The sequence below is a fragment of the Narcine bancroftii genome, chromosome 13 (assembly GCF_036971445.1).
Source record: "Narcine bancroftii isolate sNarBan1 chromosome 13, sNarBan1.hap1, whole genome shotgun sequence".
In the NCBI taxonomy this organism is placed as follows: domain Eukaryota; kingdom Metazoa; phylum Chordata; class Chondrichthyes; order Torpediniformes; family Narcinidae; genus Narcine; species Narcine bancroftii.
Window position 1 is genome coordinate 32657681 of NC_091481.1, and position 12818 is coordinate 32670498.

General features: G+C 39.7%; 1 protein-coding gene across 12 annotated transcripts in view; it reads left to right on the plus strand.

The window, feature by feature from the left end:
- Positions 1-12818, plus strand: part of eps8a (EGFR pathway substrate 8a, signaling adaptor) — a 169942-nt gene that overhangs the window by 70602 nt on the left and 86522 nt on the right. For 2 of the 12 annotated variants that reach the window (XM_069909215.1, XM_069909219.1), the window contains exon 1: positions 3317-3462. The exons of the other annotated variants lie outside the window; for them this stretch is intronic. The gene's annotated coding sequence lies outside the window, so the exon portion shown is untranslated. Of the gene's footprint in view, positions 1-3316; positions 3463-12818 lie in introns of those variants that run through there. 12 annotated transcript variants of the gene reach the window in all.

The following is a 12818-nucleotide window of genomic DNA, read 5'->3' on the forward strand; positions in this document are numbered from 1 at the left end:
AGGATGATATTGGGACCAATTTAGAAGTACACTAAGAAATAGAAGCATGAGTACACATTTGTTCCTTGGCTGATGTGATCATTGACTCAACTCCACCCACCTACCTTTTCCCCTTGTCCCTTAATTCTTTTTTTATGTAAAAAAAATATCTAACGGAACCTTAAATTTGTTTAATGAAGTAGCCTCAACTGCTTCCCTTTGGATTCACTACTCTTTTGGAAAAACAATTTCTCCTCAACTCCATCTTAAATCTAATCCCCTGAATCTCGAGGCTGTGTCCCCTAGTTCTGGTCTCACCAACCAATGAAAAACAATTTTCCTGCCTCTATCTTCTCTATCCCTTACATAATTTTGTACGTTTCTATAAGATCACCTCTCAATCTTCAGAATTTAAGTGAGTGTAATCCCAGACAATTTTAGTCTCTCCTCATAGGTCAACCCCCTCATCTCTGGGATCAACCTGGTGAGCCTCCTCCAGACTGCCTTCAAGGCCAGTATATCCTTCCTCAAGTACGGAGACCAGAACTGCATACAGTACTCCAGATGCGGCCTCACCAGTATCCTGTAAAATTGCAGCATGACTTCCTTGCTCTTGAATTCAATTCCTCTAGCGATGAGAGGAACATTCCACTTGCCTTCTTAGTTAGGCCAACATTCCATTTGCCTTCTTAGTTAGCTGTTGTATGGTTGTGGCTGAAAATTTACCTCTGCAGCACCAACCCCATGTTACTGTTCATCAGTCACACAGTCTGCAGGAAGAAGCTATTTCCCAGCCTGGAAGTTCCGATTTTGATGCTCCTATACCACTACCTCGATGGTAGTAGGTCAAAGATGGTGTGTGCTGGCTGGAAAGGGTTCTCTATAATTCTTCAAGCCTATTATCCTTCACTTTGCTCTTGTATAAGATTCTAAAGAGCTAGACTTCAGAATTAAACTGTGCAACTGAGCCCCTTGTAGTTGAGTATTTTCAATGTCAATTGCAAACTTCTTTTCCCTCTTTCCCAGTTCTGAAGGGTGTTTGTTCTGAGACAGTAGTGTTTTTTAGACAGCAATGTTTGAAAAATCTGTGAAAAATTTAACATAATTACTCACCTTGTGGTCATTTACACTGCACTCCTTCAGTTCCTCTGTGTGTTAGTCTCAGTGGTTTTAAGTGGAGCAATGTGGTCTGAGTCTTCAGCTGGAAGTCGAATTCATGAGGTGAGTTTTGCGGTGCGATTTAGACTGCAGGCTTCCCCTGAAAAGAAGTAGGGGTCCTGCAGGATAAATCGTGGTGCAGGAATTGATGAAAAATTTCTGCACTTTCCTTTTTAGACTCTCCATCCAATGGCAAATTTCATTGATTGTGCCATTACATGTCTGCAGTCTAAAAACCCCAAGTAACTTCTTTTCTCTTTCACTAATTGCTGCTTAACCTGTAGAGGATTTCCATCACTTTTATTTTAATTTTCTGCGATCTGATTTTTTTTTTGTATGTCATTGACGTTCCTTTTCCCGTTCAGTGCTTTTATGAGGTTCAAAGTGGAGAGATTCCCATTCATTGTGGTAGTTGGACGTTTTCTTGCCTTAAGTTCAGCCTTCAAGGGATCCCAGTTCAATGTGTGGAATGCTATACAATTTGCTTGTGTTCTCTGTTCTTCAGTTAGGGCATTTCCATTAATTATAATGTTAGGTTTGCTGATCTGAGTTTGATTTTTTTTTAGTTCAGGACATTGGGGCAGAATGGAGGTGATTGTGTTGGATCAGTTACATTAAATGTGCCTGTGTCCAAATCCTATACCTACCCAAACAGGGGCAATCTGTTGGGTTTAATTTGAGAGCTGTTCAAGATAGCAGAATGGTGAGCTGGGCCATTTCAGAGGGCAATTAAGACTTGACCACATTGTGCAATTCGAGACTGGTTAGGCATGACATTCTTTTCCCGAATGGTCCTTGTGGAAAAGATTTTTCACAATAATCTTGTGTTTTCATGGTTGGTGTTCCTGATACGATCTTTTTACTCTTAGCAATTCATCACTTGAACTTAAATTCTTGAGATGTCATGGAGAGTTTGCATTCTGATCTCTAATTCATTCATCCATTGCTCTGAAAAACGAATCCAACATCGTATTTGTACCTCTCTTATGAGACAAACCCAACACCCAACCCCAACCCACCAATTTTCCCTTGCAACCGCTGCAACCGTGTCTGCCTGTCCCGCATCAGACTTGTCAGCCACAAACGAGCCTGGAGCTGACGTGGACATTACCCCTCCATAAATCTTTGTCCGCGAAGCCAAGCCAAAGAAAGAAGAAGAAGATGAGACAAGTGTGATTGATCTGTGGTTATTCCCATGCTACTTCAGTTAATCCAGCAGGCCACACAGTAATTGGCACTTTCATGTTAAAACAGTGGTTTATGTGATTACCTTTAGTTAACTACAATTTTTACCAGATTTCAATCACATTCTAGATATTGGGGGAGGGGAGTTAGTTGGTGTTGGACAAGGAAATAACCAGCCAATTTTGCACATAAAATTGAGCACACTCCATCCCAAAATATACTTGCATTCTCAAGATGGAGATTACGCAGAGTTTGCTGATAATATTGATTCTTGGTAAACATTAACTACATTATCTTGCAGCATTTTTCTCCTGATTGAAAAGTTTCTCTAGTTAGATTTTTATTTCTAAAATCATCTTCCAGCAGAAATTATTATTGCTATTTTTTTGAGTTGAGGACATTGGGATTTCAATACATTGACAAAAATAATAGAGCTTGGGTGAATGTGGAGTTCAAAGCTTCCACGCTGAAAACTTCTGTGGCAGAAACCAAAGCCTCTAAACTCGCTCTCACTTTCTGGGTGTAAGTTTGCCATCACTTTTTCTGTGAGTATGTATAGTATGGGTTTCTGCTTGCAGGACAAGTGATAGATTTATTGTTTTGGGCACTGAAGAATTTTAGGAGGGAGATTGGAGAACCAAATGTCTTTAGGAAAAAAACAGTCGACTAATTGTGAAAAATATATTTGTAAACTTCCAGAATTAATTTGGATTAAATTGAGGAAAGACATTTTTTTGGATTATTTCTCATAATAGTACGGTATGGAAACTCATTTGGATTATCATGAGAATCTTTTATATGTTCAGGAGATTTTTTTCAGTCTTTATTACAGGGGACTGTTTACTTCTGCTGTTTTGTAGAAACTTGTTTGCTGTATTACATTGCCACAGTCTTGGCAGCCATTCTGTGATTTGAGAACCAGTGGTTTAGTCATTAACTTTTAATATTGTGAAATAGGTGGCGGCTTCACCAGTAAAACTAATGCAGCAGGGCACAAATGGAGCATGGTGTTTTTTTTCACTTCAATCACATGACTGGAGATTTTTGTGTTTCACTCAAATGAAGTTTGTGCTGTGTTTGAAGTGAGTTTTATCGTCGTGGAGATGTGAAATTCAGGTCATCAAATGTGCCAATTCACAGGTAAGGAGATAGAGTGAAATTCATAATTGTACAATTATCAAGTGCGTTGATGCAAGCCAGCTGTAACTAAAATAGTCAGCTGCATGATGGACCATGAATAATGGTAATAGTTTTATGGAATTTGTACTCATCCAAGACTTGGATTTGTTTTTTTATCTTAAGATTAAGGTGAGTGTTCATAAGTTGTCCAGTGGCAGTGAAAGCTCAATAGACATATTAGTCTGTTGCAATACAGTGTATAAAATCTGGGTGTGGATTTATTTGGAAGTCAGTATTGAATGTCAAAACCTGGAGGAAATTCGAGCCAAGTTCAGAATATAATTTATTCTGTACAATAAGAAACATGTAACCAAACTTCCTGTGTGTTACCTTTTTTTAAAAAAAACTCAAGCTTGCATTTATCCAATTGAGCGTAAATTAACTTGACAAATAGATTCTGATTATGTAAAGAATTTTAATGTAAACTTCAGTTATCAATGAAAAAAAATGCATTAAATGCAGTCAGTACATTGTGAAGATGTTTCTGCTGGCATGAAGTGTTTCCTTTGTAAAGTATGATTTGTTTTGCATTTTAAAGGTCATCTCTTATGAGAAGTTCTTCTGAATAAATTAGAGATCAAAAACTGGAATTAGTAGAAGTTTGGCTAGCTGCTAGTTTTCCAGCTTTGTCCCTTGTTCAAAGTGTGTGCTAGGCTTACTCTGAGGTGGATTGTCAACCTAAAATTACCTTAATTTGGATAAAAAGAACATTCCTTTTTTTAAAACATTTTTTGTTGGATGACATGAAAATAATGGGGAAAATGCAAATTGAGAATCTCTTTTCCGAGGACACTAGATTTTCAACATTAGACCTGTCGTGAACTTTCTGGTACACTTTTAAAGTAAGTTGCTTTGGTAGAAAGTCTTAGTAAGTTGGTCCAATTTCATGTCTCAAATTAACATGAATTTTATATACCTGGGGTATTGGACTTTGAGTAGAACTTGATGTTTAAGAATCCCTGAACTGGCTAACATGAAATTATGTGAAAGTCTGCAGATGCTGTGATTGTAGTAAAAACACGCAGAAATATTGGAGGAACTCGGCCTCACAGCATGCAGAAGAGGTAAAGATATATCACTGGCATTTTGGGCTTGAACCCTTCTTCAAAGAATGGGGAATTCTTCCTTGAAGAAGGCCTCAGGCCCAAAATATCGGTAATGTCCCCCTATGGACATTGTGAGGCCAGCTGTTCCTCCAAAATTTCTGTGTGTTTTCATTACCAAGAAATTTGTGTCAATTTGTTCACAATGAGCTGCATGCTCATTCCTTGATGGAGTAAATTAGGTAGTAATGGAACCCTGAAGTTATTGAAAGGAAATTTCTAAACTTTGAACAAACTAGGACCAGTATCTTACAAGTTCAAGGAATTGAAGTGTTTACTAAAGCTTGTATACTAACATACTTTCTGTCATAGTGTAGTGAGGGCAGCACAGTTAGTGTAGTGGTAAGTTCAACAGTATTACTGTGCCGGCGACCCGTGTTTGAATCCAACGCTGTATATGAGGAGTTTGTACCCTCTCCCATTGACTGTGTGGGTTTCCACCGGGTGCTCTGGTTTCCTCCCACATTCTAAAGATGTATGGGGTTAGATGGTTAATTGGTCACATGGATGCGTTTGGACAGCGCAAGCCCGTGGGCTACAAGGACTTGTTTCTGTTGTATCTCTAAATTAAAAATATGAGGACTTTGAAGATTATTTGGACAGAAGATGCTCCTGTAGTGAAAAAAAATGTCCCTTCCAAATTATTGTCTGGTATAGCAACAGCACTATTTTAAATCCAAATTTTTAATGATCCCAGGGATCCAAAAAAAAACACAAATTGAACAACTCATGTTTTGGGCTGAGTATATCCCACTATATTCTAATTAATGAATAAATAGTAGCTTGGACTCTAAAACAAATTTTTAGTTGTTGTAGATGACACCTTCCTTATTCTTGTGTATTATAATTTCAAAGTATCATCTTCCAAAGCGTGAGCTGTGATATCCCAAATTTTGATCTCTTTAAAATAAATAAATCAAACTCTGTGGCTGTTACTTTATGTAGTTTTAATTTGTTGTTAGAACAGGTAAACATTTTGCATAGCTTCACAAGAAGAGTTTCATAATGGTAAATAACAAAGAATTTACTGTATATAGATAGTCCTTTAGACTCTCATTACTCAAAAGTCGTAACAAAAGCAATTGCTAAAGACTGCTATAAAAACACAAATGATATATAGAGATACAAGACTTTAAAAGAAAAATTTCTCGTGCTCATGCTTCCCTCACATCTTGTAGAATGAGAGCAAGTAGTTCGCGTGGGCGGATATTACAACAGATTGCATCATAGTCACTATGGTAACACTACAAGCGATAGTTCTCTTAAAGAGACAGTCACAAAATTAAGAATCAAAAAACAAGGTTTTAACCTTTACCGAGATCTTGGAATCTTTTTAAAAAAAAGATGGTGATTGGGCTTCACTTGAAAGATGTTACTTTTGTGGTATTGTATTGGAGTTTGGATGAAGATTTGTTTTGATGCTTGGATCTCAGGAATGGTGCCTGAACCCATTTGTATTTGAATTTGACCACCATCTTCATTATGGCATGACCTCACTAACCCAGTTTAAAATGTTTCACCATTTGCAGGTGACATTTCTAAGTAGCAGATAAGTGATTTGACAATATATTGACTTGTATTTAAGAATGAAACATTCAGCATCTGGATTCAACTGGCATGCTATAGATCACACATGTCAAACTCAGACCCGCGGGCCAAATTTGGCCCGTGATATAATTATATTTGGCCCGCAAGATCATATCAAATATGTATTAGAGCTGGCCCGCTGGCCGCCGCGCCAGTATAGCACATGCACAGCTAATACTACAAATCCCAGAATGCTTTGCAAATGCGTTGGCGCCAGCCCGTCAGCCTGCGAATCACCCCCATCTCCTCTCTTTACTTTCATTAGCACTTGCGACCTGTCACCCAACTCACACGTAATAAACCCCTTATGAAAAATGGCCAAACGAAAGACAGAAAACAGGAACTTTCAATACAGGTGGGAGGCAAACTCTGACCCCAGAGTTTGATGAACTTGCATCTAAGAAGAGATGCCAAGTATCTGGTTTAGACCCAGGTGCATCAGAGTAAATCACAGTGAAGCAAGCTAAGCTTGGATTAATATTTTCTTTCGTTAACTTTGGACTGTTCATAGTTGAAAGATTGGATTTTCCTTGAAGCAAGTTGTTATTTTTTTGACTTGTTGGCTTGTGAAAAAAAATACATTTAAAAGGAGCTTAAAGGCTATAGAGGAATATTATTTATTGAATATTTTATTACTCATTTGTTAATGCTTCTTCTGGAAAGAGTTTAACCAAAACTATTATTAAACATTTATTTTAATAAGAAAAAGTTTAACATTACATATGTTGAAAGAAGAGAAAACATGCAGATGTTGTTGAAAATTTTCAATAAATATTTAGTTTTGCCCACGACTTAGTCCAAGTTTTTAATTTTGGCCCTCTGTGAATTTGAGTTTGACACTCCTGCTATAGATAAATAATATTACAATATGGGGTCTGAAAGAAATTACGCAATTTCCCTTGCAAATTTTACTAAGTATAGGGGCTACTTGGGATGTAATTGACCTGACTAAAGCAAATTCAATTTTGTGCTAATTCTCCCATATATTTTTAAAGTATTTTTCAAGCTGGTAGTAATGTTTGATGGTATTTATTAATGACTGGATACTATATGTATTCCATTAGTTTAATTATGAGTAGCATTTAGGTAATTTGTCAATTAAATGAAAGAATTTATATCTGTAGAGCAATATAATATGGGTAGGTTTCGAAAACTTACATTCAGAGAGAAATCTGCTGATGGACAAGAATGGAACTCTTGGAAAATGCCTGCACCTCTCGGGGCAATCCTGTGGAAAAGCACCTTGAACATATTTTTGAATTGATAAAGAGATGAAGAATTGTTCTGTGACTTGCAGAAATTCTTTAATTTTCCTGTCAATGTTGATAACAGTTGAGTTCATTCATGAAAGTTAGATTAAGACAAAAGTAAATTGATCCACCTGAATGAGTTTTCAGTATATTATAGTTGAGAAATTCTGTTGCTTTCCAGAAACGAAGCTTTGTATCTTTTGGCTGCTAAATTTGATTCTTGCTGAAAAATTATAAGGCATCTCAGTCTGAATTTGAGTACTGAATTTAAATCAGTAACATTCAAATGACTGCACCTATTATATGGTGATGTTGAGGGGATCATTCTGCAAAAGACAACTGGACCCTAGAATTGAAAACTGACAGGGACTAAAAGCATTGTCCTGTATCTGTGAACCATGAAACGGTACTGAAAGAAAACACTGCAGTAAATACAAAGTAGGACAGGTGATATTTGTGGAGAGAAAAAACATTACTTTTTCGGGTCGGTGATTTTTTTTTTAGGTTGCACTGCAAAATGTTAGAACTGCTGCAGGTTTTAAGCCAGCACAAAGCGAGGAAAAATTGAAAGAACAAAGGACAGGGCCTGAATTGATGAGACTAAATGTCAAGATTTACTGATGTCAGGTGTTATGGACCCTGGACAATTTTATTTTTGGACCAGGGACAGGACTGAATCTATGGCGGGGTGGGGGGAAAGAAAGTATTGTGCACTGCTGTGAAGCGCTGAAGTAGCGCTGGGAAAGCTGACAGCTTGAGCTGACAGTGCGTGAGAGACACGCACTGGAAGCTGGTGTGCTCTCGGAGAACATACCCGCTGCTGTCAACCTCTCCCCACCAAAGGGGGAGCTGAGGGCACACGCTGGGGGCAGTTGAAGTGCCCAGCGCACTGAGTTTTGAACAGGTCAGACTGTAAGTGTGCTCACCCAGTAGTTTCAGTGGGAGAAAGAAGACTGAGCTACTTTGATTACAGGTGCCAGCACTATTGTCCTGATGGCAGTTTTGCCACTCTGATATCGTGTGTGTGTGTGTGTGTGTGTGTGTGTGTGTGTGTGTGTGTGTGTGTGTGTGTGTGTGTGTCCCCTTCCAAAAGGAGGACTTCATGTGACAGGAGTCACTTGATAACCAAAGACAGGGTATTTAGAGGGGAAGACTTCTGTGACTGAATGCCACTTGTTAACTCTAAAGTTAACTTTGGAGGCATGAACCTTGTGTAGTGACTAGGAGGTCACTAGATGAAAATTCCCATTTGAATAAATCAAAGGTGATCATTGCCACATTTGAAACTCAGGAAAGTTGTAAGTCTACAGTGATTGTGAGTCTTCAGTGATCACAGCCATCTGTCTCCATGTCCAACTAGAATGGTAAGTGCGGTATTCTTTTCCGACTCACAATTTTTTCGAATTACGATGAGTCTGCTGGAATGAAACCCCATCATAAGTTGAGGAGCGCCTGTATTTATTGTAAAAATATTGAATTTGTGCATTATTAGAAGAGGGAGGATATTTTGGCCAGATGTAATGGGAATTGATGATTGATTGTAGGGCCTTTGGTCATCATTCATAAAGAGTTTGAGAAATAGAAATGGTTCTTTTCAATTGACGTTTTCTCTTCTAATAGAAATTCTTCCTTTTTTCCATTTGCCTTGCAGAAAAGTTTGTACATGTTCACACACAATTCATGTAATAGAATTGAAGGGCACATTGGATATTATGAATGTTCTATGGTCCATTTTATGATATCCGGGTTTGCTGTGTGGAGGTCATAGATATTGCTAATATACAAAATTCAGAGCATGAATTGAAAATGGAGTTGTTTTGAGTTGGATGTCCTCAATTACACCTGGTCTAGGGATAGTTGGTCTGTAGTTGGGGCAGCAAGAACCAATATATACTGTGTAATAGTCTTTTTCCCCCCTCCCAATTTTTAGCCCCAACCACTGTAAGGTAAAAACATCATGAGTTGGGACCAGAGAAGGAGTCACCCAGTACTAAGGAGTAACAGGATGCAGGTGTGACTTTGTACGCTCAAGATAAGTTTGGCAATAACAAGCTGATGAGCAGCAGACTAACAGTGAAGGGTAGCAACAGCTTATTCATTGGACAATGTAATGGTATGATAATTTACTAAGTACGTGTCCTGAGGTATAAAAAAAAACACCACTTGCTGATATCAGGAGAATGCGCCTTATCCAACTAACACTGTTAGTTGCAAGTGTTACAATCCGGTAATAAAGAACCTTGATTTCGACTCAGTCTGGTGTCTGACTCACTCATTCTCGAACAAAGCAGACCTAACACCACCCACCTATCCGAGTTCCCAACACCCCAACAGCGGATCCTCACCCTTGCCACCCACCTATCCAAGCTCTAGACATCCTGGCTGCCCTCTCATCTGACCTCTTGGTGCCTTATATGATGCAGGTACTTTATCTGGTGAAAAGTATGTCCCATATAAGTGTTGATTCCCGCCCCCCCCCCCCCCTGCACAAACATTATGTCCCCAAAATTTGTCCAAAAAACTTGACATTACTGTACATTAAATACACAGTAATTGTATTTTTTTTCTGTAATGGGTATATAATTTGTGGCTATCCAGTTTCTGCTGGAGTCTAAATCCTTGGATCTCTTGGATTCTGGGTAAGGTGAAAGTTTTGTGGGTGACATCTGTTTACTCAAGAAGGCTACAGAAATAAGTAATGATCTGCGATCGTGGATCAGCTCTTGCGTTAGGCATGCTTTGATTTCATCACAATTCAGTGAATGAGCTATGAGAACAAGATATTGGGTATAAGTAAAGCTTCATTGTAGTACAGCAGAGGAACAAGCCTTTAGGTCCCTGATGCCTGTGACAAACGTGATGCCACATTAAATGCCTGCACACAATCTAATTCCCTCCATCATTTCAAATTCAGAAACTAAAAGCCTCTGAAGCGCTACTATCCTATCTGCTTCCACCACTACCTCCGATAGCCTGTTCCAGACATCTACCACTGTGTAAAAACAAAAGATAGATCTCCTAAGCTTTTCCTTTGTCAAGTTAAATGCATGTGCTCTACTAATAGGAGGGAGATTTAGGAAGGGAAAACCAGAGGTGTATAATCCAGTGAGGGGATCAGAGATGGAGAGGGTGAGCAAATTTAAATTCCTGGAGCTACTATCTAGGAGGAACTTTCCTGGATTCAACACACTTAAGACCTAGTGAAGAAAGCACATCAGCGCCTCAGCTTCCTCAGGAGTTTGTGGAGGTTTTGTATGACATCAAGCAACTTGACAAACTTCTACAAAACTGTAGTGGAAAGTGTGCTGACTGGCTGCATCACAGCCTGGTATGGAGGTACCAATACCTCTGATGGAAAACCCTGCAGAAGGTAGTAGACATAGCCCAGTATATCACAGGGAAATCTCTCCACACCATCAAGAAAATCTATATGGAATGCTGCTGTTGGAGATTAGCAGCAATCATCAAAGATCTACACCACTGAGGATGTACTCTGTTCTTACTGTTGCCATCAGGAAAGAGGTCTCAGTGTCAAAAGACTCATACCACCCAGTTCAGGGATAGTTTCTAACATCAAACTCCTTAACAAAAAATTCAGTCTGATACTCATTTATGGAGTCTTTCTTTGCACATATTACTGTATATTTTTTGATCTATTGGATTGTCATTTTGTTTACATTTCTGTATTCACTTTTCTACCTGTATATGCATCTTTTTGTGAGTACAGATTTTTGCACTACCGATAAGTTCTCAAATTTTGTCTGACCCGAAGGATAAAGAATCTCTGGGTTGCATGTGATGACATTCATGTACTCTGACAATAAATCTGAACTTTGACATTTTTGCCCTAGGAAAAAAAAAAGATTTTCACTGTCTACCTTATCTTTGCTTCTCATAATTTTATAAATTTCTATCAGGTTTTCCACAGCCCCTGACGTTACAGACAAAGCAATCCATGCTTGATCAACCTTTCCCCCTAGTTCATACACACCAATTCTGGTAAACCTCTTCTGTAACCTTTACAAAGCTTCCACATCCTGCCTGTAATGGGAGATTGAGCACAGTATTCCAAGTGCGGCCTCAGTAAAATTGTTGTGGCTGCAATGTGATTCTTGTACACGATGCTTTGACCAATATGCATGCTAAATGCTTTCTTCACCAGCCTACCTACTTGTGTAACCACTTTGAGAACACTATAGGCTTTGTCCCTGCTTCACAAGAGCAACTTGTCCGTGAACTACTCTTTGCAGATGATGCCGCTTTAGTTGCCCATTCAGAGCCAGCTCTTCAGCGCTTGACGTCCTGTTTTGCGGAAACTGCCAAAGTGTTTGGCCTGGAAGTCATCCTGAAGAAAACTGAGGTCCTCCATCAGCCAGCTCCCCACCATTACTACCAGCCCCCCCACATCTCCATCGGGCACACAAAACTCAAAACGGTCAACCAGTTTACCTATCTCGGCTGCACCCTTTCATCGGATGCAAGGATCGTCAACGAGATCGACAACAGACTCGCCAAGGCAAATAGCGCCTTTGGAAGACTACACAAAAGAGTCTGGAAAAACAACCAACTGAAAAACCTCACAAAGATTAGCGTATACAGAGCCGTCATCATACCCACACTCCTGTTCGGCTCCGAATCATGGGTCCTCTACCGGCGTCACCTACGGCTCCTAGAACACTTCCACCAGCGTTGTCTCCACTCCATCTTCAACATTCATTGGATCGACTTCATCACCAACATCGAAGTACTCGAGATGGCAGAGGCTGACAGCATCAAATCCACGCTGCTGAAGATCCAACTGCGCTGGGTAGGTCACGTCTCCAGAATGGAGGACCATCGCCTTCCCAAGATCGTGTTATATGGCGAGCTCTCCACTGGCCACCGAGACAGAGGTGCACCAAAGAAGAGGTACGAGGACTGCCTAAAGAAATCTCTTGGTGCCTGCCCCATTGACCACCGCCAGTGGGCTGATATCGCCTCAAACCGTGCATCTTGGCACCTCACAGTTTGGTGGGCAGCAACCTCCTTTGAAGAAGACCGCAGAGCCCACCTCACTGACAAAAGGCAAAGGAGGAAAAACCCAACACCCAACCCCAACCAACCAATTTTCCCCTGCAACCGCTGCAACCGTGTCTGCCTGTCCCGCATTGGACTTGTCAGCCACAAACGAGGCTGCAGCTGACGTGGACATTACCCCTCCATAAATCTTTGTCCGCGAAGCCAAGCCAAAGAAGAAAGAGAAAACAAGAAAAAAGAGACTTGGATCCACGGATCCCTCTGAATCGATGCATTAAGAGATCTCCCATCAACTGTATATTTTCTTCTTGCATTTGACTTTGTCACCTCCCATTTACTCGGATTAAATTCCATCCACCAT